Below are 25,817 nucleotides of genomic sequence, written 5' to 3'. Positions count from 1 at the left end.
ATGCAGCCAGCGCGGCGGCTGCCGGGGCCAGGGACGGCCGCCCGGAGCTCGGAGAACGCGGAGCGCGCCGCGCCCCGGCCACTGACCGAGGTGAGTGCGCGATCGCGGACACGCAGCGCCCCGGGGTCCAGCCCCACGCCCGCAGGTAGCTTCCTACCCCCTGCCGGCCCGGAGTGAGCACGAGGTGGTGCAGCGACAGGGAAGGTGGAGCGGGAGGGTGTTTTCTTCCTCTCGTTTCGGTTTTTTCCTCCCTTGGTGAGCCATCGGAGGAAATGCTGACGGCGAGCTTTTCTTCCCCTGCCATGTCCCCGGCTACTGCCACCAGGGAACTTTGCTCCTGGCTAACCTTCGTCCCGGGGGGCGCTCCGGAAAACTTTGCGGTGCCCTCGGCCCCCCTGTGGCCAATTTGCACGAGGGGGCTCTGGAGGGAGCGTGCGGAGGCACTTTCGCGCGCGACGTGGGTCCCATGCTTGACCTTCCGGGGACCCCGCGGTCCAGGTGGGTGTGGGAGGGGCTTGAGGGCTGTGCGAGCGGCCCGGACGCCTCCCGCCCGAGAACTGCGGGCCCGGGAAGGCGTTTCTCTTTCCCACCGCCTGTGCTCTAATGGAGTAAAAATATTCCCGAAATGATTCTCTGCCAGCGAGCCAGCCGACAAGTCCAGAGGCTCCTTTTTGCTTTTAGAAGTCGGCCTTGATCTTTGAGGGGAGGCTGCTCGACTGAGAAGCCCCCAGGGTTTCAGGGCTGGGGGTTCGCGTTCTCTCGGAGTGTCCTCGGGGGAGCGGGAATGAGAACCAAGGAGCTCATAGGAAGTGGCAGCCGGGGTGGGAAGCGCTTTGGGGGGCTTTAGGTGGGAGTTGAGGCCCAAGCCAGTGTCCGCGCCTCTGTTCTCATCGAGCGTGCACATGTCATATGAATAGCTTAAAACCTGTGTTCGCAATGGGGGGAGGGGCCACAGGAAAGTGTTTCATTGGGGTGGTCTTCCGTTTGGGGATGTTCGCCGCCTCCCCGCCGCTTGGGCTTGCCGGGACTTGGGGCCAGCTCGCTCCCCATTTCTCAGGGAGGGGTGGGTGCTCATCCCGGAGTGCGGCGCTGCCTGTGGCCATTTCTAGTTTCTTCTTGGCTCCCCTGCGCCCTGCCCGGCAGTGAAGCGCTGGGGACCTGCTGCCCCCCACATCCACGTCCCGAACCCGGGTTCCCGGGTTCTCAGGCTCTGTCTCGGAGAGTGCCGAGGCGCCCACACGCCGCTGAAATCGGCAGCCGCCTCCTCGAAGGTGCGAACCCAGAAGGCGTTAGCCTCCGGCCTACCCTCCGCCCGCCTGGGGTGTCGGAGGAAGGCGGCCCCTGGCTGCCCTCTGAGCCCCTGCCTCACCCTGTGCTCCGGCCGAAGCTCCGCCCTGGGCCGCAGCCATGTGGTGGGAGAGGGGGGGGTGGGGAGACAGAACTCAGCCCCGGCGCCGCCAGGGCCTTCCAGTCTTTTTGAGGAGTACTCGCTCCTGTGTTCTGAGAAGAGCCTCAGTGTCTGCTCGGGACCTCCAAAGAGATTCTTCAGCTAAGTCGTCTTCGCTTTTCTGGTGGCGCTTCCAACCAACCAGGGAACCTGAAATTGGCAGCTCCAAGAGGGGGATCCTGGGAGGCTCCCTTTAGGTGGGGCCAAGCCCCAACCAGAGAGAGCAAGGAGTGAATGGGGAGGGCCTTGCTTGAGCACGCTTGGGGGCAAGGAGGGAGGCTCCAACGTGCTGGGCAAGAGGGAAGGCCCCTCTTCTCCACTGGAGCACCGCTGTGCATACAGCAGACACTCTGTAACTGCTGGACGTTGACACTCGCCTGGCAGGTAGGAGCTCCATGTCCCGGATCACCTCCTTGTAACCCTCCCCAGGTGAGGGCATGGCTGAACCCCTCCTCAGTACCGAAGGGGAGGAACCTTTTTTAGGGCAGGGCTTGAGCTGTCAGGCCATCTCTGGAACCTTCCAGGGAGCAACCATGTCAGACCCACCAACCGTGTCAGATCCCCGTGGGGCTTCCAGGTTGCCCAAGTTGTCTCTAAGTATGTGCTCAACAGTGCTGGGAGGAAGAGGTACCCAGAGAGGGTCTTGCCCAAAGCCACGTGGCGAGTCTGGTTTGGACAGAAGCTTCTGCCTAGTGCTCTCCAGGCCTGGGACTGCCCCCACTAGCCTTCTTGCTCCAGGGCCACACTGTCCCCCTCCTCAAGGCTGCTGGAAGCAGAACAAAGTAACACTGGGCCGCCCTGCAGCAGCAAAATAACAATGACAGCAGTGTTCCTGGTAATAACAGTAACAGCAGCAGCAGCAGCGCCCTGCAGCTATGCAGCACTGGGGCTGCTTCAGCCTGTGGGCAGTTTTCTCTCGCTCAGCCAGGCCTCCGGTGCCCTGGGCCACAGTTGGCAACACCAAGCATGGTACCCAGAGGCCTTGGCACATGGTTGGGACGGAAGTGACCGCATCGTCACTCCCAGCAACCTCCATGGGCCTCAACAGGCCCCTGGGTGGGAGGCTGCTGGTGCATGCTCAGTGCCCACTTGATAGCTACCCTCATCCGCCCCCCACCCCTCCCCCTTCCCGGGCCAACTCTGGGCTGGGCCCTTCCTCCAACAGGTGCAGCTGGTGTCTGTGGCTGGGCCCCAGCCAGGGCTTTACTGTGAGAGACACATGGGCACACCTGCCCTTCCCCTGGGTCTGCCACTGGAGTCCTGCCACAGGCTGGCACAGAGGAGAGGCCGGGTGGGGACAGCTCGTGGGCAGCAGGAGGGGAGGAGGCTGGGCTGGCCACATGGAAGGTATGGTGGACTTGGGCTCAGCCCCATGGGATGGCTGTGTCTGGGAATTGGCAGTGTGATAGGGACACGGCAGTAGGGAAAAGCCGAAGATGAAGGAGAGCTGGTCTGAAACTGGGCCGTGTGCAGGGTGGCCAGAGGCTTCAGAGGTGCCGTGGGGGTGGGGTGGGGGCTGGGCAGGGGCAGGTGGGTTTTCCAGAGGAGCTGGGCCCAGGGCAGGACCAGTGCTCCCATTGGGCACTGGCCTAGACCCAGTGCTCTGCCAGCTGACTTAATTTCCTAATGGCCTGCCAGTGCAGAGGGTGGCGTTCTCTCTGTTGTGCCCTGAGAGGCACTGGAGGGACCAGCTTGTGTGCCTCGGACCCAGAGCCCTGTTGCTTTCTCAGGGACAGAATTGCACCTTCCCTCATTCCACAGACACTCCACCGGGGGCACCTGTATGCCAGACTGACTTTGAGCCCCCCTCACCCCTAGGGAGGTCCCATACAGGCCCTGGGCTTGCCTGCCACCCCAACTTCCAGGCAGCTGTATCCTCAGGACCTAGTGAAGGCCTGACATGCAGGAGTCTGTGTCTGGGCTACTTCATCTAGCTACTGAGGCCTCGCTGTGCTGGCGTGAGCTGTGGGGGCTATGAGCTTGGGCTAGAGATTCTGGGCTCTGCTGCTCAGCTGTGGCCCAGGTGCGGTATCAGGCATACAGAAGTGTTTCTGCTGAGACCAGCCCCTCCATCCCCCACCTCCCAGGGGCACACGCCAGGCTCACATTTCTACTGCCCCATCCGCCCCCTTGGGAGCTTCCTAGCCTAGACCTTGGGGCTCCCCAGCCCAGCCCCCTAATTAGCCTTCAGCCCTGCAGTGTTGGATGTGGTTCCATTTGTGTGGCCAGACAGGGGCGGGAGCCCCTTCCCCAGCTGCCCCAGGGAGCAGTTTGGCCCTGGCTGTGCATCGAAGCTGCTCTCAGAGTCAGCAGGCGCAGCCTCCTGGATCCTGCCTGATAGCCCCCACTTCCGTGGACTTTCCACATCTTGGGCAGCTGAGGCCTCCCCCTCCTTGCCTCACCTTTGGACCCAGGCCTCTTTGAAGGACTCAGGCTTGTAGAGGGACCAGGGAACCACAAGTAAAGCTACAGAATGGAGGCTTCCACCAGGGCCACCTCTGCCTTTGTTACTTGAGCATCTACTATGTTCTTGGTGTGTCCTGGATGTCAGGACCCTCTCTTGGCTCCAGCCAAACTCCTCCCTGGGACCCATAGGGCCCTGCAGTCTGGCCTCACTCCCAGCACTCTTGTTCTTGCCTCTTGGCCACCTGCCCGCCCTCCTTGATGTGTCTCCAGCAGACCCGGCCTGCAACTACCTCAGGGCCTTTGCACATGCCACTCCCTCTGCCTGGACAGCTCTTCCCCAGATCTCTGCACACACAACCCCTTCCTTCACTGCCTGGCTTTGACCAAATACCATCTGGCCTCCCCAGTGTCCCTGTAGGACATTACAACCTCCCTTCCCCCCATGCTCCCTTTCCGACTTAATTTTTCTCTATAGAATTAAATGCCACCTGCCACAACATATTTTATTTGTGGATCTTGTTTACTGTCTCCCCTTGGAACCTGTTTTACCATAGCTGTCTCCCCAGTGCCTAAGCAGCAGCCAGGAGACAGTAGGTGCTCAGTAAACACATGTGTGGTGCCTGACCCAGAGTGAATGCTCAGTTAGCAGTGGTGGCCAGAATGATCATCCCATTCTGCAGATGAGAAAACTGAGTCTGTGACACCACTGTCTCAGAACTGTGGTGCTTGTCAAGGCAGAGCTGGGCTCAGACCTTTCTTCCAAGCCTTTGGTCTGCCGTCTGTGTGGCTGAGGGGCAGGGAGCTGGGTTCATTTCAGGCCCCTCCTCTGGGGGAACTCTATATCTTCAAGTTCTTAGCGTTGCTGTGTCCCTGGCACTTAGGCCACTTCCAGCTCAGGATGCCCCCAAGCCTGCTCTTCCCAGGGGTCCTGGCACCCTGAGGCCTGGGCGTGAGGCCCCTCGGCTCCCAGCTGATCTCTGTGAGTGGGTGCCTCATTTTTGCCTTTCTCCAGTAGGAGTGTCTGGAGGTGTGGCTGAGGAGGTGGGGCTGGGGGAGGGGGCAGTGTCTCTGTTTCTTTTCCAGTTAAGCATTCCGTGCTCCCATTGGCCATTTGAGTTTTGTGTCAGCGCGTTTCATCTCCCCTTTCTAGTCTCTGTTTGGAACATGACACCCACGTTTTAAAATTTTAAAAAATCCTTACAGTTTGCCATGGTCAACTTTAGCAACTTGCCAGTTGTAAAGAGAACCCTAATGCTTTCTGGCTGGCTGAGCCCAGCCCCTTCCCCTCCTCCCCTGGATGTCCACATGGCTCAGAAAAGACAGGGCTGGCAGCCCCTTTTTGTGGTGAGCACCTGGGTCCAGGGCCTGAGCCGCAGCCAGGTGTGCTCAGGGCACTGTCTCCTGAGGCTCCCCTGGGGGAAAGGGGACTGAAGGGCCCACGTAACATGAGGACCAGAGCCCCTTGCAGCCCTCTCTGCCCACCCCAAGGGGTATGGGGTAGGGTGTGACATAACATCCCCACCGTGGGAGTGGGCAGCCTAGGCCCCAGTTTGCACAGCGGCAAGCTGGGAAGCTGCCTCAAGGCTGCAGACCCCCTGTCTACCCCCCCAAGCCTCCTTGCAGTCGTTTGGAGACTCAGCAGAGGAGGGGCCAGGAGGAGGGAGCGTGCAGAGCCCAGGCTGTGTGTGATGGAGAGGCTGGAAGGATGGGGGCAAGAGAGGTCAAGGGGACTGTGTGGCCTGGCGGCCGGAGGCGTGCCCTTACCCCCTGCCCGCCTGCCTCCTTCCAGCTGCAGTCCAGGCCCCCGAGCTGGCGGCTCCAGGCCTGCAATTCTACAGCACTTAAAGCAAAAATAAATCGCTGCCAGCAGCTGGCGTTCTGGGTGGCAGCAGCCGCGCCACCCCCCGCCCCGACCCTCCGCCTCTGGGCTCCTGGTTCCAGGCCAAGGCCAGGCCGCCATAGAGGCCTGTGAGGGACCAAGGCTGAAGAGGGCCAAGGGGAGCTTGGTGTGACCAGGGAGTGGGGAGGTAGGGGGATGGGGGGTGAGGGGTGGGGGGTGGGGGAGCCCTGGTGAGTTGCAGGGAGGGCAGAGGCAGGATGAGCACCTGGGGCTCCGTGAATGTTTGTATCCAAGGCAGATGGGGGCGGTGCTCAAAAGTGGAGCTTCCTAGAAGTCTGGGCCCACGCCTTGTTGACATAGGACCTGGGAGGGCAGAATCAGGGGTCACTGCTACCTATTCGGTCCTGGGGACTGTCCTTACATACCATCCCCAGGCCCAGTCCCTGAGTATCTTTTTTTCTTCTTTTCTTTAAAGAATCTTAGAGGTCTTGACTTGTCAAATATCGGTGGTGCATACTCTCAGGATTTTAACTTCATTCATGTGTTCAGCAAATAGCCGATGGGCTTTCCCATGAAGCTGAGGACGTGGTTGGTGTGCACAAGACCCTGTCCTCGGGGGGCTGACACCTCAGTGGGTAGGGCAGGATAAAATGAACAAGTAAACAGACATATAAGTGATTGTAGACTTTGTCATATTCTTTTGTTAATTATGACAGTTTTTAATGATGAGAGTGTTACATGGGCACGGGCAAGTAGTCAACAATTGCAAGGGTCGAAAGCAAATCTCTTTTTCTCAAATCCTGTCTCCTCCCACCCCTCAAAAACTTTACGTTCTTGAGGTTACCACCATTAGAGAACCTTCTGGGTTTTCTCAGTGCTTATGCAGACATGCGAACCGTGAGGGTTTATAAACACACGAGCATCTATACTTGCCATACTTGTCCTGGTGTCCCTTTCTCCGTGTGCATTGCTGTGTGGTGCCCAGTGTCCGCCGGGCCCAGGGACCTCCTCCCCTCTCCTTTAGGCATGAGCTGAGGGCTGCGTTGCAGAGTCTTAGGTCAGAGAATGTTAGTGGTGGGGTCTAAGTGCCCAGGGCCACTGAAGCTCATGTGTCCTGGGTTCTCTGAGTTGTCAAGTTTTAGCCACTTTAAGACAGAACATGGAGTTGCAGAATTGGTACGGAATCCTCACCTGGGTTCCTCTTCCTCTCACCCCTCTGGTAATCTAGGTAATCTGGACCCCCTAGTTTGGAGGGTGTCCAAGAGTCTGTAGTTTTTAACCTCTTTCTGTGGCCCAGCCTGTAGGGGAATTGCCCTGCTATAGCCAAGTTCCTGGACCCCAGGACAGGACTTGTTCCCTCAGGTCATAGGGGCTCTGGGCAAATCCAGCTCCCACTCAGGGCAGAGTAGATACATAAGAGGAAAACCTTCTTTGAAGGCAGAAAGGGAGGCTTCCTCTGCTTCTGGTGAAGTCCTTGCATCTGTCACTCCCCCTTCCTGGACTTTCCAGAAGCAGGGTCACTTGTTCCTTCTCGGTCTTCAGACCTGTACTGACCTCTGAATAAGGAATGTTACCCTCCACCTGAGCTTCTGCTTGGCCACTCCTGTCATTCCTGTAGCCTGGTTTGAGATGGTGAGACAGTTCCGCCTTGCCCCACTGAGGGCTCCTGTTTAGAAAGGATCTGATACACTGATTCTGGGAGGAGTGTTAATGATCCCCCAGTGCCCTTTGCAAGCCCCAGTTTCCCCATCTGTGAAATGGGCATGCGCTCCACTCTTCTGTCTGGGCATCCATTCTCTCCTTTCTTTTGGGCTTTGGCTTTGTGGGCAGGGCAGGGCAGGGCAGGGCAGCTTCCTGTCCTCCCTTGCTCCTCCTTCGGCCATGCGGCCGGAGGCTGAGCCCTGCCATCACCTTGGCCTGCTGGGCCTCAAGCTGTCGGCAGCACCTGCCTGGTCGGAGCAGCCAGGTTCCTCCCCAGACCCTGGGAGACTTGAGGACCACTGGAGGGGGTGCCCCTGGGAGCCCTGGGGCAGCCATGGAGTGGCTCTCCTTGGCGTTATCACAGAGGAGACCCTGTTCCTTCCCCCTCTCCTCTGCCAGGTATGAAGCTGACCCGGGCCCCGCCAGCACAGTCTCTGAGCTATCCATGGGTCCTGGCCCCGATCCCACAGCAGATGCCCTGGCCTTGCAGCTCCAGGGCCTGTGACCAGGCTCTGGGGCCTGTCCTCACCTAGCTGCCCTCCCGGTGGCCTCAGGAGCGGCTGCAGCTGGGTGGGGATGCCCAGAACAAGTGTAAATAGACAAGGAGGAGGTGAGGCTGGCAGTGGATGGGGGGGGCCCTGGGAGCCTCAGTGTCCTCACCTGTGAAATGGGAACACTTGAGAAAATGGGTCGGGTGAATCCATCCTCCTGACATTGCATCTGGGGTATGGGAGGAGCACTGGGGCAGGAGTCTGGCAGGGCCATCAACCAGGTCTAGGAGAGAAAGCAGAGGCAGGGACAGAGGCAGTCAGATACTGCATTAGTTTCCTGCTACTGCCATAGCAGATTCCCACAAACTGGGTGGCCTAAAACAATACAGATTTAATGTCTCCCAGTTTCGGAGACCAGACGTCAAGGTGTCAGCAGGTCAGTTCCTCCCAGAAGCTAGAGGGGGTAATCCGTCCCATGGCTCTCTCCTGTCTTCTAGTGGCTCCTGGCTGTCCCCTAGCCTTCTTGGGCCTGTAGGCCTCACCTGTCTGTGCCCCTTTTTCCCTTGGCTTCTCTCCTGTGCCTGTGTCTTCCTCCTCTTCTCTTCTAACAGTACTTATCACTGGACTTGGGACCCCACTCATCTAGGATGACCTCATCTCCAGTTATATTTTTGCAAAGACTCTTCATCCAAATAAGGCCACAGTCACAGGTTCTGGGTGGACATATTGCTGGAGGGGGCACTATGCGACTCACTACACATGGTCAACCTGGATACACCACTCTGCATCCTGACTTTTTTAAGAAACATGCTCTCTTTTAGCAATGTGCTTTGGACACATATAGCATTGGGGTGACGTTTGTTTGGTCTCTGCTATCAGCAGTGTGTCCTTGGGCAGATCTCCCAGCTGTTCTGTGTCTCAGTTTCCTCGACTGAGAAACAGAGATGTTCATGGTCCTTCCCCTGCTGAAGAGTGTGGGAGATGACACCTTTTATTATTACATCCATCAGCAAAGTGGTTTGAAAGTCTCACTGGTATTTCCCACAAGAGGTTGATATTCCGTTTAGTTAACCTGCCCCACTCCGATGTCTGCATCCAACCTTTGGCTATTACTGATGTATTGTTGTGGTAATACCCGGATTCTTAGGTGCTCCGGCCAAGGCTGTCCAACAGAAAGTTCTAGAAGTGGCCCTGTCTTGTCGGAGGGACTGTGCCTTTGTGACTTTGAGAGCTGTGGACTCTGGGCCCTCTGTGGGTCATGCTGTTTGTGGCCTCCTCGGCAGAGTTTGTGTGTACCTCGGTGCCCACCATTGGCCCCTGCCACTTGCTGAGGCCATAGTCTTGGTGGTGAAGGGTGGTACCTCCACTCCCGTCCTTCTGCTTGGTGTTTCCTTGTCTTGGAGGTGGAACATCTTTCCTTGTTAAACAACTTGTAGGAGTTCCGCTTCTGGCAGCTGCTGGCTCCCTCAGGGAGGGTATTTTCCTGACCTTCCTCCTTCCTCATAGATTGAGCCCTCAGGGAGTTGGTGGGATGCCTTGTCTCATCCTGCTGGGTCTTCACGGCTCACCCTAGGGACGGGGAGCAGCTGCCCCATTTCACAGAGGCCAAAACTGAGGCTTGGGGAGGACCTGCAGCAGCCCAACCTGTGTCCAAGCATCATTGTCTCTGAACATCCCGAGGGTGGGGTCCTCACTGCCTTGAGAGGGGGATGTTAGGTTTCACTCCTGGGGGCCCCACGTCTCTCTGGAGGTGTACGGGGGACTTGTCGTGGTGCCTTGTGACCGAGGGAGCCTGAGTGTCCTTGGTTTCTCTCTTGGCTCCTGGCTGCCATCAAGATTCTTGGGGTCTCCAGCAAAATCAGGGCCTGTGGTGACTTAAACAGCCTCTGGTGTCGCTGGGTGCCTTTATTTCTCAGGAAGCAGTGTGACGTCTCGCTGAGACTTGGCACCCAAAAACAATAATGAAAATGACTGTTTACCATGCTTCTGCTGGTGCCAGGTGCTGTGCTCAGTGCTTTCCCGAACATTATCTCATTTAATTCTTAAAATGTCCCGACTGGGTGAGGAGCGGGCTTGAGAGATGAGGCCACTGATGAAGGCAGGTGGCCAAGCTGGATCTGAAGCCCAAGTGGGAAGCCTTGCACAGAGGTCTTGCTCTCTGAAGAAGGCTGCAGGCCTTGCTGGGTCCCCCTGAGGGAAGGCGGAGGCGCTTGGGCCTGGGATCCCCGAGGTATCTTGTCTGTGAACCATCTCTAGCTTGGAGCAGCAGTGCTGGGCCTGGGCTGAAAGGGAACTTCTCCCCTACTCCATTTGCTGTGTGACTTGAGGCAAGCAGTGTCACCTCTCTGAGCCTCACTTTTCTATTCTAGAAATAGGGCCAAATATGCCCCCTTTTAAGCTGTGATTGTGCCGAGAGCATGCCTGGCTGGGCATTGGAACTACTTCAGAATTTTAGGTAGCAGAGGATCTGAGTCTGCCCGCTTTACAGGTAGAAAAACTGAGGCCTGGAGAAAGGGAGGGACTGGCAGAGCTGATACCCATCCTTAGTGACCCGAGACCTTGCGTCCCACCTGTGACCTCTGCCACAGAGCATGACTGGTCCAGTTTGCCTCATTCTTGTCCCACAGACTAGGCTAGAAAGACACACCATTGCTTGAGCATTTACTGTATGCTGGGAGCTCATGCAGGGAAAGACTGAGGCCAAGGCTCTCTCGAAGTTCTTGGAGGGTCCGTGTTTGCCTCCTTGGCCTGCTTCTTTATCAGAGATGGAGAGATGGACTGGCCTCTTTCCTTCTGCCCTGGGGCCTAGGAGCCCTTGGTGGCTGGCAGATTGGAGGGCGAGTGTGTCAGGCTTCTACAAAGCTGCAGGTAGTGTGTAATGTCCCAGGATGTGATGACAGCGGCTTTGCTGCTTGGGAAGACACCTGAGTTGATCAGTATTTATTTGTTCCCTCATTCATTTAATGTTGGGGACCCTCCAGTCCTGTGTTGGGGAAGCAGCTGTGCCTACAGATCCACATGGTAGAGTAGAGGTCTCTGCAGAGGGCTGGGGCACTGTGGGTGGCAGAGCAGGGAAGGATCCTGGGGGAAGAGGCTCTGAATCCTGGCCCCACGGGGGCTGCTGTGGCACCTGTGCCCAAGACAAGTGTTTAGCCCAGGGGAGCCCTTGGAAACCCTTTCAGAACCATCCCTGGGGCCCTAGGCCGAGGGGTCCCAGCTACCTGCTCCCGACCTCCCTCACGTACCTGCAGGGAGCAAGACTTAAAGGACAAGAGCCCCCAAGTCAGTTGCAGCCTTTGCTGCTGGGGTGGCCCTTCAGCCTCATAGGTCCCTCTGTCGAGACAGTTATTGCTTTCCAGCTTGGAGTGCTGGCCACCAGAACCCAGCTTCTCTTTTTTGGCCCCCCCAAGCCATCCCCCTTCCCCCCCAGCTGCCCTGTGCCTGGCCTTCCTCCTCGAAGGTCCCTGACTCTCTGCCAACAAGATGATGGCTTCTTTCACTGAGAAAATCAAAGGAGACAATTTCCACTGGCGCCCGTCACAGCTGCCCCTCCTGGCACAGACCCTTTTTTCCTGCAGATGGACTGTCATCCCCTCATCCAATGGGCCCGTCCCCTCTTGCCTACCTTTCTCTGCTGGACCCTGCTCTACACCTGGGACATACTCCTTCCGCTGTACCACTCAGCCTCAGCCAGCTGTGTGTTCATTTCTAGCCCAGGGCTTTCCTCCCCTGGGGTCTGTGGGTGTCTTGGACTCTACACGGCCAGGACTGGGCTCCCACCCTCCCCAGACCTGTGCCCCCCCTGACTCCCCATCACTGGAAGATGGGCCATGCTTGCATTGGCTCGTGGGTGTGGAGGGCTGAGCCTTGGGGTTGGCAGAACTGCTTTCGAGTTGTGGGTCTGGGCTCCTCATCTGAAAAGGGACTCCTAGAATCCTGGTCTCCCCGCCCACCCCGGGATGCTAGGGGTGCTGGTGCTGTGGGAGGGTGGGATTCATGGACCCTGACTCTCCTCAAGTGGGTTCGGAGGGTGGGGCCTGAGACTGGTGGTGGAGAGGGGGTCAGGTTGTGTGAGTGGCAGATAGTCGTGGCCCACAGCGGTGGCTACATCGCTGGGGCAGCGTGGATGGATGTGGACGTGGAGGCAGATGGAAGGCTGGTAGGTTGGGGTGAGCCAAGGTGACTCATGGGGAGTGCTGGGAGCAGGCCTGCCATGGCTCAGAAGTAGCTTCCTTCTCTCCCTGAGCTGAGTGACTTCTGAGGGGATGTAGTCCATGGCATGCTCAGAGTCTTTCTGAGCCCCAGTGCCCCCAGATGTCAGTGGGAATATTAAGCTGCCCACCTGAGGTCCCAGTGGTGTCCAGGGGTTCCTGGGGTCCCTGACACACAGTAGGCGCTCAGTGTGTGCCCACTTACGGGTCATGGACATGAGTGTGTGTTTGTCCACAGAGCCCAGACAAGTGCGCTGGGGCCCCCTGAGAAAAATGGGTCTGGCTGTTGCAGTGGGGTGCAAAGGTGGGAGGGGTGGCAGGTACCCCTCCCAACAGGGGCCCTCTGCCTTGGCACCCCCTAGGGCTCAAGGTAGGGGGGACAGGTCAGCTGAGCCCCCACCCCTTAATCATACTGTCAGCACCAAGGACTGCAGGAACCTCACCTGGGCTGCTGGATTTGGAGGGACTCCAAGCTACTAGGCTCCCCTCAGCCTGGGGGTGCTGGTGCTGTGGGAGGGTGGGATTCATGGACCCCCAGCTCTCCTCAAGTGGGTTCGGAGGGTGGGGCCTGAGACTGGTGGTGGAGATGGGGTCAGGTTGTGTGAGTGGCAGATAGTCGTGGCCCACAGCGGTGGCTACATCGCCGGGGCAGTGTGGATGGATGTGGACGTGGAGGCAGATGGAAGGGCCTGGAGGCTGGTGTGGGCGGCACAGATGAGGCTGCCTTGATTGTGTGACTGCAGGGAGGGCACAGGCAGTATAGATGTGCCTGAACGTCATAGACAGGGAGAGTCTAGAGACACACACATGGCGTAGGTGGGGGAAGGCAGAGTGGACAGTTGTGAATGGTGTGCATGGGTCTGGGCACACGAGCGGTCCTGGCATCTGGTCATTCCCCGAGCTGTGTGCCTTGATCCTTAGTGATATCTGCCCTTCTTGCCCAGCCTACCACTCTCTGGAGAGGGTCAAGCTGGAATTTTAAGTCCATGTGCCTTTCATTGTCTCCCAAGATGTCCCTGCTCTCCCCTTGCAAGGAAGGGACATTCATCAGAAGCCGGTGCTGCTTAGGAGTTTTCTGGGTGTTGAATCATCACTTTCTGTGCTGGGTGGTGCCAGTACTCCTGTTTCCCCATTTTACAGATGAGGACACTGAGGCTTAGAGAGGTTGAAGGAATTTTCAGAGGTCGAGCTGTGGTCGAGGGGTCTGGTTCTGGTAGGTGGGGGCAGCCTTCAGAGGCCCTACTTTAGGCCTCTGGTCTGTCCCCCGAGGCTAGCTGCCCCAGGGCTGGCCTGCACACCCAGCTGGCTGCATGAAGTCTCTGCAGCCCCCTGACTTTGCTTTTGCTCTCCTCTCTGCCTCGGGTACCTTCTCTCTCCTGTTTACAGGGCAATACTGTCTGCTGGTGGTTGGTCTGGTCCAGGCCCTGTAATCCCCCTCTGGGGGTCTCAGACCCCCTCTTGGGCTGACTGTTGGCAGCAGGTGGAGGCTTGAGGATAGGAGGCTGGGGGTACACTGGACCCTGGGGCCCTCTCTATCTCATCCACATCTAATTGCTGAGCAGCCATCTGTGTGGGGCTCTGGGCTTGTCTCTTTAGCCCCCCCGCGGCCCATTCTACAGAGGCCTGGAGTACACAATTCAATCCCATGGGTCTGACGACAGCCCTCAGCCCCCAGTTCTCCCCTGGCCAGCCCTCCTACTCCCTGTGGAGCAGTGGGGCAAACACTTGGGCATGGCCTGAGGCTGGGGACATCCTCTGAGGGGCATTCATTTGGGCCTGTGGAAAACATGGCTTCTCCAGGCTCGGGGCTGGGGGTACCACTCAGGGCACTGCTGGTCACTGGTGCTGGCCTCTCCTGCTCATGGGGCCCAGAGGGGTTTTGAGTCCAGTCTGTAGTCTACTTGAAGTCTCCAGTGCTTGAAGATTACCTCCCTGTGCCTCAGTTTCCTCTTCTGTAAAATTATGACATCTGTATCGTAGGGTTCTTGTGAGGCTTAAATGTGAGCATCTGGGTACAGTCACGGGCTGCATAATGATGTTTCAGTTAAGGACTGACTCCATATATGATGGTGGTCCCACAGGTTACAGTGGAACTGCCCTGTGCACTGAACCATTTTTGATCTTTATACAATATCTTACTGTACCTTTTCTATATTTAGATATGTTTAGATACACAAATACTTGCCGTTGTGTTACAGCTGCCTACAGTACTCAGCACAGTAACATGCTGCGGAGGTTTGTAGCCCAGGAGCAATAGGCCAGACGGCACAGCCTGGGTGTGTAGTAGGCTGCACCATCTAGGTCTGTGTAGGCACACTCTAGTGTGTTCACAGAACGAGAAATCGCTCAGTGACACATTTCTCAGAATGTATTCCCATCGTTAAGTGGCACGTGACTGTGTAGTATTTGGGTACAAAGTCTGACACATAGTAAATGCTCAGTAAACATAAACTCTCATTATAGATTATTGTTGTTGTTCTGGAAGCAGACACAGAGCCCCTGCTTTGTGCCCGCCCTGCGCTGGGTAATGCAGTGATTCCGGAGATGAATCAGGACTAGATGCTCAGGCTGGGGGTGGGGACAGTGACTGCCTCGTGTGGTCGGGGCTGTGACAGAGAGAAACCCTGGCATGCGTGTCCCGGGAGGGAGAGCAGCTTGGGCAGAAGCCTGGAGGTGGGCACTGTTGGGAGTCTGTGTCGCCAGAGGAAAGGCCGTCAGAAATGGTCTGTTCATTTTCTTTCTAGAAACTCTCTCCAGGCTCTGCTGGGGCTGTAGCAAAGGGGTCCCTGGAAGTGCTGGAGGACCCCTGAGGTTGGCAGGCCTGGATACAAAAGACGACCACATGGTGTGGCCCTTGCTAGGATGGCTGGGGCTGCTTCCTGCTGTATCTACAGTGCCTGGCACAGAAATAGTGAAGGTGACGATGCTCACAGGGCTTGTGATATAATATTTCTCTATGCCAGGCATGGCTCTAAATTCTTTATGAACTCATTAATCCTCACAGCTATCACATCTTATTGCTCCCATGTTATAGATGGGGAAACTGAGGCCAGGGAGGTGAAGAGATTTGCTCAGTCTTGCCACAGCTGAGTGGCAGAGCTCAGGCAGAGGTTGTGCACCGGCCTGGGGAGGGGGGCAGGGTGTTTGGGGTTCAGCTGAGGCAGGGAAGTGGCCTGAGCCTCTCTACTTGGTGGGCGAGGCTGTTTCCAGAGCGTGGCCTGCTCTGCCCTGTCCTGCTGTGTGGCCCAGGCACAGCCCGCCCTCTCTGGGCCTCTGCAGCCAGTCTGCTTGTCCTCTGGCTCTTCAGTTGGGTCACAGTCCCTCTGTACCTGGTCCTAAGAGGGCAGACACAGGCCGGGGTCACTCCAAGGTGCCATTTGCCCTGGTCTGGAGTTGGAATGGGAATGAAGTGCTGACTTGGCTCTCAAGCGTTTGCTGAGGCCGAAACCGAGCACTGCATGCACCCTGGGCTCCTTGCTTCCCCTATGCCCTGGGAGAAGTTCTTAGCTAACAGACAGGGAAACTGAGGCTCAGAGAGTGGCAGCCGGGTACCTGAGATGACCCAGCCAGGGAATCACAGAACTGGGCCACTGCAAAGCCTGCCAGGTCTGTCTTCGAGTGTGTGCCTTTCTCCTGCTTTGCAGATGATATCTATGACCACAGCTTCTCCTTGCTGGGCCATTACCATGTGTAGGCCCCTGCCAGGCCGCAAGTCCCTCCGAGGCTGTCAGTGCCCCCTCTTACAGAGGCAGATGCAGAGGCCGAGACAGACTTGCCTATGTAGGGACCAGGGTTCTAGCTAGCTCAGTTCCCTCCAGGCTCAGGGAAAGCCCTCAGTTATGAGATACCCTGAGGGGTGGGCATGGGTTCTCAGGGCTCCTCAGCCCAGTTGGATGGGGGAGGGCTGTCCTGGCCGGGTGAGGATGACAAGACGCCAGAGCTGCAATTCAAGGGCCGTTCACATTTATCACTGTCCTGACAGCGGGGCTCCTGGAGCCACTATAGCCAGTGGAGCTGGGCCTTCACTTGGTGTCTGGGGATGGGCTGGGCATCAGGTGTGGGCTCCCCATTTGACTGTGCCTTCAGGTGGCTGCAGGGGCTGACTGCTTGGAGCCATTCTCACTTCTCCCTGGATTGCTCCCTAGATGCAGGAAGGTGTTTGGGAGGCTCTGGCCAGGGCTCATGGTTCAGAGGAATCACCCAGGGCCCAGCACACCGTCTGCCAGGATCACATGGCTGGAGCACACCGTCTGCCAGGATCACATGGCTGTGTGACCTTGAGCAAGTCCCCTTAGCTCTCTGAGCCTCAGTTTCCTCATCTGTAAAACAGGGATCATATCGGTGCCTACCTCCTAGGGCTGCTTGTGGACTGAATTAGGGAGGCCAAATGCCTGGCATTAAAGGCACAGGCTCTGGGGCCACCTGCCTGGGCTTGTGGCTCGGCTCTGCCACAAGGCTGTGTGATCTTGGGTGAATCACTTCACATCTCTGAACCTCATTGGCCTCCTCTGTCAAATGGGGATAATAGCAGAATCTTCCTGTAGGGCTTTCTCAGGGCACAGGGAGGCAGTCAAGGTAACGTCCCTGTAACTGTGATCAGAGCTTCTGCCGCAGGCTCTCGAGCAAGGGCCACCCCAAAGGATGCAGGAAACCTCAGCTTCTCATGCCTGAGAACGCTGCCCCGGTGGGGGTTTCAGCTCCCACTGCCTGCGGGGAGCGGATCACTGGCGGTTTCATCCCCGTGCACTCTTGTCTGATGAAATATAAATAGCATGCAATGTTTTCCAGCAAGGATAGGGAAGCGTCTGTGGGTCGCCCTCCCCTCCCGGCAAAGGCTGATGAGCCAGCCGTAGGGACGAGAAAGAGATGGGAGCTCGTGAATAAATCATCACACGATCTGGGCTAATGCACTGGCCATGGGCAGTGTGTGCAGTTAGTGCGTTGATTGTCCAGAGAGGGTGACTTTTGTGCGGGTGTGGCCCAGCATCCCCTGGTTTGCAGAGTCCCTGGTGTCTGGGGCTCCTGCTGCTGGGGCTTGGTGACTCTGGGAAGGACCCCACGCCTGAAGACTGACGTGGGGCCTCGGCCCTGTGGGGTGGCGAGCTGTGAGCAGAGCCTGGGGCCCCACCCTCTCTCCCCCCTCCCATGTCCTTTTCATCTGGTCTCTTTGTGTTCAGTGGTTTGGTTTTTTTTTTTGCTTTTGAACCAAAGCTGTCCCAGACTTAGCCACTCCTGCCCTGTTGCCAAGGTGACCAGACCATCCCTGCCACCCTGTGGCCACTGCCAGGCCCGGGTGAGGACATAACCCTGGACACGAGTGTGTGTGTGTCCATGCCTGTGTACACATGTGTAAAGAACAGACATGCCTGTGCCTATGAACACATGTGTGCAAGGTCAGACACGCAGAGACCCCTAACCCCAAATGAACATGGGCACAGATCGATCATCTGAGGAAGGACAGGGGCCCATGTCTGTGTGCACACTAGGTGCACATGTGGATGGATTTCGCACAACCGGCTCATGGCTGCACACGCAGGCACACGAATCTCTGTGTGTGAGTTGCTACTTGTCGACCCTCTTCCCTCATCACACCCAGCTCTTCCCTGGGTACCCTAGGCTCTGTCCAGCACCTCCTCCAGCCACCAGAGTTGCCTGCGTGTGCTGCCAAGGGAATTAACGTGCCATTCCCACCTGGCAGCCCCTACCCCTTTCCTGGCAGCGTCTCACAGTCCCTGCTGCCCATGGCACCTTGGACTGTCCCTCCAAGGGGCTTCCTTGCCTCTTAGGGGGGATAACTCTGAGATGCATTCTACACAAGGGAGCTGGAGCCCAGGTGACCACAGTGATGATGACCTGCCTATCAGCGCAGCCATTATTGCTTTCCGTCCTGTCCCCACCTCACATTCCTACTCCCTTTCCAGTGGCTTCTGGGGTCATCTCCCAAATAAGCTACCTGCTCCCAAATCCTTGACTCAAAGTCTGTTTCTTGGGGGAGGCCTAGAATAGCATGCAGTCGTACCTGAGGCATGTATCTGTGCACACGTGTGGATGTGTTGCCAGCAAAGGCTCGTGTACAGAGCCGTGGTCATGAGAGTGAGCATGTACATAGTATGTAGCGTGTAATGTGCATCAGGCATAGCAGGTGTGTTGAACCCTATTCTGGGCACTTTGCGTAAACTAACACTGTTAATCCCCCGACAGTCACATTGGAGACAATATGATTAGGCCCATTTTACAGATGCAGAAACTGACACAAGGTGTGCCTCAGGGGTGGAGGCAGGGTAGGCTAAAGCGGGTGGAGGCTGGGACCAGTCCCAGGAAGGAGGAGTCCCTCTCAACATTGCCTTACTTCCAGTTTATCCTGTTGTGAGGTTGAGGTGGGAAGCAGCCTCGTTTGTCTTTGGCCTGTGGGGCACAGTAAGCACCCCCTGCGCCCCGCTTCTGGCCAGGCATTCCAGAAACTGGCACATGCCACCCTTCCAGGATGCCTGGTCCCCAGGCACCGGATGGCCATGCTGCCTTGGAGCCATGAATTTGCTCTCTGAGCCTGTTTCTTCGTCTTGGAACAAGGAGAGTCTCAGGCAGCATCTTAGGCCTGAGAGGTGTGCAAAGTAGGTACAAAATAAAAGCTCTTCCAGCCCGCTCTGGGCATGAGAAAGCTTTTCCTGGAGCTCTCAGTGGCTGTCCCACTTGCTCTCTGAGCAGACACTGCTGGTCATACTTTGCTCCAGGACAAATGCCCCTAAACTTACCTTGTTTTTCTCTTAGGCCCAGGCTCATAGAGGGACAGCGGCTCATGGTCACATAGCACATCAAGGGCCAAACAGGGTCCAGACACCAGGCCCCTGACGCCTCACAGCACCAAGTAGCTGCCACCCAAGGGATGGGGCAGAGGCAGGTGGGGGTCATGTAGTCAGAGAAGGCTTCCTGTAGGTAGTGGTCCAAGCCAGACCTGGAGAGGCTGTGATTTCTTCTAGAGACAACAAGGCCGTTGTGCATGGTCAAGTCCTGGGTCTCTGTTCCCTCAGCCCTGGAAGCCCTGAATTCCCACCTTGGCTTTGCTGAGGACTGGCTGTGTAGCCCTGGGCATGGCACTCACCCCCTCCAAGCCCCAGTTTCTAGCCTCTATCAAAAGGAACAATCTCGTGAAAGGAAGTGGCGTATGTCACAGTGTTGGGCATTCCTGATGCACAGCAGGTGCACAGTCCCAGTTTATTGGGGTTGGAAAAGCATGCGTGGCGGTAAGAGGTTGGCGCGAGGTGGTGTGGCGTCAGAACGTCCTTGGTGGGGACCTGCTCGCCACCCTCTAGCTGTGGGGTGCCTCGGTCTAGTTGTGAAATCAGGCCACGAGGAGCCATTCCTCACCCAGGACTGGATGAGATAATGCAGGGAATGTGCGAAGGCCCACATGGTGCATATACGTCTCTGCATCCCAGAAGCGGTGCATACCCTTCCCTGTGCCCCAGATGCAGTGCATACCCTTCCTTGCATCCCGGCCATGTTCCTGGCCTGGGCACAGGACCCCAAGCTCCAGGGGCTGTGGGATGGATCTGAGAGAGCAGGGTGGGGAGCAAAGCCCTGGCCTGCCCCAGGCCTTGGAGCGGCCTGCCCCGCCCGTCCCTCCGAGCCCTCATTTTCCTACCTCCTCCTCCTCACTCCTCAGACCCTGTGGCTCAGAGCCTGCTTCCCAGCTCCAGTCCTGGCTCTCTCCCAGTCAGCAGCATCGTTCCTCCTGGGCAGTCAGACAGCACCTCCTGCAGCCGGAATCGTCTGTGCTTATCTGCTTTCTCCTGGAATGTCTGTCTCCCCTGGGTCTGTTGGGGACAAGAGGCAGGGCTTTCCCCCCCTCTTCGTGCCGTGCTCCGCACAGAGCCTGGCAGAGACTTGGTGCTCGGGAGAGACATTTTTGCGGAGGGGACGGATGAATGAACGGATGAAAGAACAGGTGGACGGGTGGGTGAAGGGCCCAGGCTGCCCTGGCCTTTCACGACGAGGCCTCGGCCCCAACCTGGCCAACCTCAGCCCTTCTCCCTCCTCTGAAGTGACGTGCTGAGCTGTTGGTGTGCCTGGATGCTTGTGACACCTACTTTCTCAGAATAACACTCTTGAATTCACGAGAGAACTCATGTGGCGCTACAAAGGAAATACTTATCAAACACGCTTTGAAGATGTGTGACGTAGTACTTAGCATGCCGTTGCCCTATGAATGCCGCGACCAGCAAGGCCTGGCGGAGACTCTGTCGCCGGCTCCTGGGATGCCGGGAGGAGGGCTGTGCAGCTCCAGCCATAAGGGCTGGGGGAGCTGGGCTCTGTGCGCCTGGGGTTGGGCCCTCCTGCCTCTGTTCATTGCAGAAGGAACCGTACGTTTAAGGAGGTTGTGGAAGGAGACATGAATAGTATTCCCCCATCAGGTTCCCAGAGCCCTGGATTCCATCCCTGGACCCTGCGACGGGACCTCCTGGACAAGCCTCTGTTGCTGCAAGCCCACTCCTGCCCTGCCCAGCTCCCTTGCTTTGCCCCCAGTCTCTTTGTGCAGCCCACTGGGGGATTTGAGAGCAAGGCAGGCATCTAGGGTGCTGGGACCTGTGCTCTAGTTTCCCAGCCATGGTGGGAGAGCAGGGGTAAGGGGCCAGCTGTGTGCCTAGGCCCCCCACCTGGCTATTGTGGGTGAAATGCCCAAACTAGGCATTGTGAATCTTCTAGCAGGGTCATAGAGGTGGGAGGAGCCCTGGGATCCCCAGGCTTGGTCTGGAACCCTCCTGCTGGCCTGGCAGAAAGCTGACATTTTCTGGTCTCTGGACTGAGCTCAGAGCTCCGCGGGGGTCTGAAGGACAACCGTGCTCCCTCCCTGCGGCGGCTGCCCTGCTGGGAGCCATTAATAAGGGAGGAAGGTGGGAGACCCCCCAGCTACAGGGCCTCTCATTTGTCAAATGGGGAAATCAAGACCCCAAAGGGGTGGTGCCAAGGACAGAGCAAAGTCCCCTGGCCAGCGGAGGCAGGAATGGTCTTGGGGTGGGCTGCAGCTCTGCTTGTTGTCTTGCGATGCAGGCCTCAGGGCTCAAGGCCACTCCCAGGGCACAGAGGCCAGATCCTGGGACCCAGCCTCTTCCTCAACCTGGCCCCATGCTGGAATCCCTCAGGGCAGCTAGACCCAGGTCCCACCGTCAGAGGGCTTCTGGCCTGGTAGGGGAGACTCAGAAAGATAGGTTGCACTGGACTCGGTCTGGCCAAGAACAGAGGCAAGCACAAGAGGTGGGGGCTTGGAAATGGGTGTTGAGAAATGTAGAGGAGTTTGAGGGAGAATGGAGAAGAAAGGGCCTTAGGCAAGGTGTCTGGTGTGTGGCCAGGCAGGAATGGGAAACATTTCCTGTGAGCTTGGTCTCCGGAACGTGAATTATCATCACCCTTGGTAGATGAGGAAGAGAAGGCCCAGGGACTCCCATCTGCCCAGCCGACTGTGCATCCCAGGCCAAGTCCTCACCCTTTCTGGGCTGCCCACGTCTTACTCTGTTGTGTGTCTGCTGTCTCCGCCTCCCTTTCTCTACCTCTTTCTGATACACCCAGCTCCAGCCCCACCGCCTTGCCCCAGTTCCGAGCCTTAAGGCCTTTGTCCGCAGGGTCACCCCTTCCAGAAATACTCTCTTCCTACGTTCTTTCCTGGCCATGTCTTATCAAGTGTCACCTCCCCAGAGGCGTAGTCCCCACCTGTCTCCAGAATTACTTGGGTTCTTTTTTCCCCAGCATATTTTTTGTCTGCTTTGTGCATGAGCACATGGGCTCCATGTATGGTATCTGACATAGCAGAGGCCCGATAGACATTTGCTGAGTGATTAAACGCTAAGTGTGACTCCGGGCAGCAGAACTTTGGCCTGCTCTCAGATCTGAACTGTGAAGGGGGCCCCGGCTGGAATGATGGGTTCTCTGGAAGCCCACTCTATTTAATCAGACTCCTCATCTCTGAGCTCAGCCCCTGCCCATGCCAGGGTGAACCCTGGAGCCCTCAGAGGTCTATCAGGCCCTCCCAGGGAATCTTCTGCTCCTGAAATAGGGTCAGAATTACAAAATGGGGAAGAAAAAAGGAAGCTAAGAACACAATTGTTGGGCGTTCCCCCGCAGAGAATGGTGATGTTACGGGAGGCTGAGGCCCTGATCCTGGCTGGTCTGTTTTGGAGAAACAGGAGCCACAGTCTGGGGCCTTCCCTGCTGAGAGCAAGGCAGGGCTGGAGGGCTCGCTGGGGAGGTGGTGGTTGGGGCACAGAGGGACCAGAGACAGGACACCTGTTTGGTAGGTCCAGCTCTATGGCTCCCAGACTGGTGACCTTGGGCATGGCTCCTCTCGGTCTCATTTCCTCCTTTGTCATATAAGCTTGAGCCACCCCACTTGGGACATTCTTTGATGCGATGAGCAGAAGCCAGTCACTTGGTTCCAGGGGCCCAAGAAGCATACTGGAGGTACTCAGAGAGGAGTAGCAGGGGACCCAGGGAAATCTAGGAGGGTTTCACAGAGGAGGCATCCTTTGAGTTTAAAGGATGCACTGAGTTCTGAAAGGCAGAGAAAAGCATTCCATGATGAGGGGCCAGCTTGAGCTGAGGCTCTGAAGTGTGTACACTCCAGAGACATTGGGAGCCCAACCTGAATCCTCTGCTCATTCCTACTGTGTCCTTTTTTTTCTTGTTGATTTATGAGAACTCTTTATATACTGAACATCTCAATCATTTTTCATAACAAATATTTGTTATTTACCTTTTATTTTATTTATGATGTATTTTGATAAACAACATCATAGATATTTTTATTTTGGCAACTTTTCCAGCCTTTTTAAAAAATAGTCTTTCTGGTCCCAGGCTGCTTCTTGTCCCTTTATCTCAGGTCCTTGCTTTCCTATGCACATGCTGGCTGCTCAGGAAATGTCTGAGATTCAAATTAAGTTGAAGCTTGAAAAATGGACAGCTGTAAGAAAAATAGAAGCCACGGGACTTTCGCTTGCCTGGTCCCTCCCTTGGGGTTCCTCCCCACCATGTTCCTCTGTTCATTCCTTCTTGCCTGGACTAGGGTCCAGTCGAGGTCTTAAAAGGGCCTGTGGCTAGGCCAGGCTCAGTGACTCAACCTGTAATTCCAGCACTTTGGGAAGTTGAGGTGAGTTTATTGCCTGAGCCCACGGGGTTGAGACCAGCCTGGGCAACTTGGCAAGATCTCATCTCTACAATAAATCAAGAATTAGCTGGGCATGGTAGTGCACGCCTGTAGTTCCGACTAGTCGGAAGGCTGATGTGGAAGGATTGCTGGAACCAGTAGATCGACACTGGGGTGGCCATGAGTGTGCCTCTGCACTCCAACCTGGGCGACAGAGTGAGACTCCAACTCAAAAAAATTAAAAAAGTTTTAAAAAAGGGCCTGTGGCCAGGCTCGGTGGCTCAGCCTATAATCCCGTGCTTTGGGCGGCTGAGGTGAGTGGATTGCCTGAGCCCGCGGGTTTGAGACCCGCCCGGGCAACTTGGCGAGACCTCATCTCTACAGTAAATCAAAAATCAGCTGGGCATGGTAGCGCATGCCTGTAATTCCGGCTACTAGGAAGGCTGAGGCGGAAGGATCGCTGGAGCCCAGCAGGTCGAGGCTGCGGTGGCTGGGAGTGGCCGCTGCACTCCAGTCTGGGTGACAGAGTGAGACTCCAACTCAAAAAATAAAAAAATAAAATAATAATAATAAAGGACTTGTGGCTCTCTCCAGAGTGAGAGCTGTGATGGGGGGCTGCGAGTTTCCAGCTGGGCAGTTGCCTTTGAAACCTCACAAGGCTGTGAGATAGGTCCTGTGGTCAGTTCCATTCTACAGGTGAGAAAACTGGGGATCAGAGAGATATGTGACACAAAGGAACAGAGACAAGCTCAATCCAGACATCCAGGCCACATTGCCCCAGAACTCTTATACTTTCAAACTCTCCTATGGCCCTTGAGATCCCCATTGTCCTGGGACCAACTCCAAGCTCGTTAATATGACATCTGAGACCTCCTAGAGTCTCGGTTTCTTCATCTGCCAATGTAATGCCTTGGCCCCATCACCTGCACACATTAGGCACTCAGTACACCACAGCTTTCCCTATAATTGGGGTGACAAGGGTATGTCCCATCTGTTTGTCTACACCTTTCCCATAAACCCCCAATCCCTTGGGATCCTAGAAAGTCTGTGAACCAGCTGGACCAGCCCCCTGGTTTTCAGACAGGGACAGGGAAGTTTAGAGGCTGGGAGAAACTTGCCCGAGGCCCAGTGCCGGAAGAGCAGAGCTGGAATCTGTACCCAGATCTGTGAGACTCTGTGTGCCCTTCACGACACTCCGGGGTGATCCCAAGCTGTTCTGACTCCTCAGCAATACTGCATTCTGTCTCAGAGGGACTCTCTCTGCTCCTGCTCGCTGCTTCCTCTCAGGCCCCCAGATACTCCTCCAGGAAGCCCCCTGCCCCCAGCCGGGTTAGACACCTCCCCTGGGCTCCTGAGGGCTCTGGTAGCTCTGGTCCAGTGTGGTGTGACGGCTGACTTTTCACTGTCCTGTAAGGCAGAGTGCCCCATAAAGGCAGGCTCCCGTGGGTTCCTACTCAAGTACTTGGTGCCCAGTGCAGAGCCTGACATCGGGTGGGCACTCAGGGAGGACTGCAAGAGGGAGGCCCCAGTCACCCAGCAAGTTGGAGCAGAACCAGGAACCCCATGCAATCCTCAGCACCCTCCAGGTCCTCCCTGGTCCTGGGACTCAATGAAGCCCAGGGAAGGGGCAGTGTCTGCAACGGTCTCTCCAGTAGAGGGCGCCAAGGGGCCTCTGCTCTCTGCTGCTCCCAGGGGCCTGGGGCCAAGGACACCCTGTCTCCCTTCTCCCCCCTCCCTCTGCAAAGGATGTTCTCAAGATAAAAATACCATCAGAAACATCCTTGGTGTTTGGTGTGGCTGTTGTCCGCTCTGGGGAAGCCGGAACCTCCTGACCCGGCCTCACCTTGGGGCTCACAGTGTGGATGTCCACTCCTCGGGTCGCTTGGTGCAGCCAGTCCCTGGGGTTGATGTGTCCATCTCCATATCCAGGCCATGGAATGTGAAGGGTCGAGGTCCCTCAAGGTTCTGAGCACCCTTTGTGGACTGTGCACATCCCGGGCACGGGGCAGAAAGGGAGCTCTTGCGCCAGGGGGAGGATTCGCGCTTCCTGTGGTTAGTTGTCCACTGGGGTAGCCTCTGAGGATATGCAGAGGCCACCCACGGAGGTTTGGGCAGCCAGCTTTCTGTTGTGTCGGGGAGCCTGTTTCTGCTCTCGGCTGCCCATGTGGGTGTCAAAGCCTGACAGTCTCTCACAGAGAATGCTGGGAGGACCTGCCCTGCTGGGTGGTCTCTGAAGGCCAGACATGGGAGACAGGGCTCAGTGTCCCCTCCTGATGGTCCCCTGAGGAGTGGGGTCACAGGTAGGGCAGAGGCAGGGCAAATAGCTGGGGCACTCCACCCCACTTCACTTTGCAGTCTGAGGCCCTGGGAAGGGCCCCAGTGGGTTGGAAGGCAGCCAGACCCTCCAGGGAGGATGACAGCTGCCACCTCCCAGAGCCCCACTGGTGCCTGGCCCTGTGCCCAGCCTGCACCTTTGTCACCACCTTCAGTGTTATGGCATGTCCTCTGGGAGGCCAGGCAGGCATCACCAGCCTTGTTTTTCAGAGGAGGAAGCTGAGCCACAGGAAAGGGAAGCGCCTTGCCCTGT

General features: G+C 56.9%; 1 protein-coding gene across 1 annotated transcript in view; it reads left to right on the top strand.

Annotated features, from left to right (window-relative positions):
- The window catches only part of KCNJ12 (potassium voltage-gated channel subfamily J member 12), a 36,632-nt gene continuing 10,815 nt past the window's right edge, over window positions 1–25,817 (top strand). Inside the window, exon 1 of the mRNA XM_008062254.1 lies at window positions 1–90. The gene's annotated coding sequence lies outside the window, so the exon portion shown is untranslated. The remainder of the gene's footprint in view (window positions 91–25,817) is intronic.

Source organism: Carlito syrichta, unplaced genomic scaffold (genome assembly GCF_000164805.1).
Source record: "Carlito syrichta isolate Samal-C Ts95f unplaced genomic scaffold, Tarsius_syrichta-2.0.1 Scaffold305683, whole genome shotgun sequence".
Lineage (NCBI taxonomy): Eukaryota > Metazoa > Chordata > Mammalia > Primates > Tarsiidae > Carlito > Carlito syrichta.
Note: the sequence above shows the minus strand (reverse complement) of the source record. Positions and strands in the feature narration are given on the sequence as shown.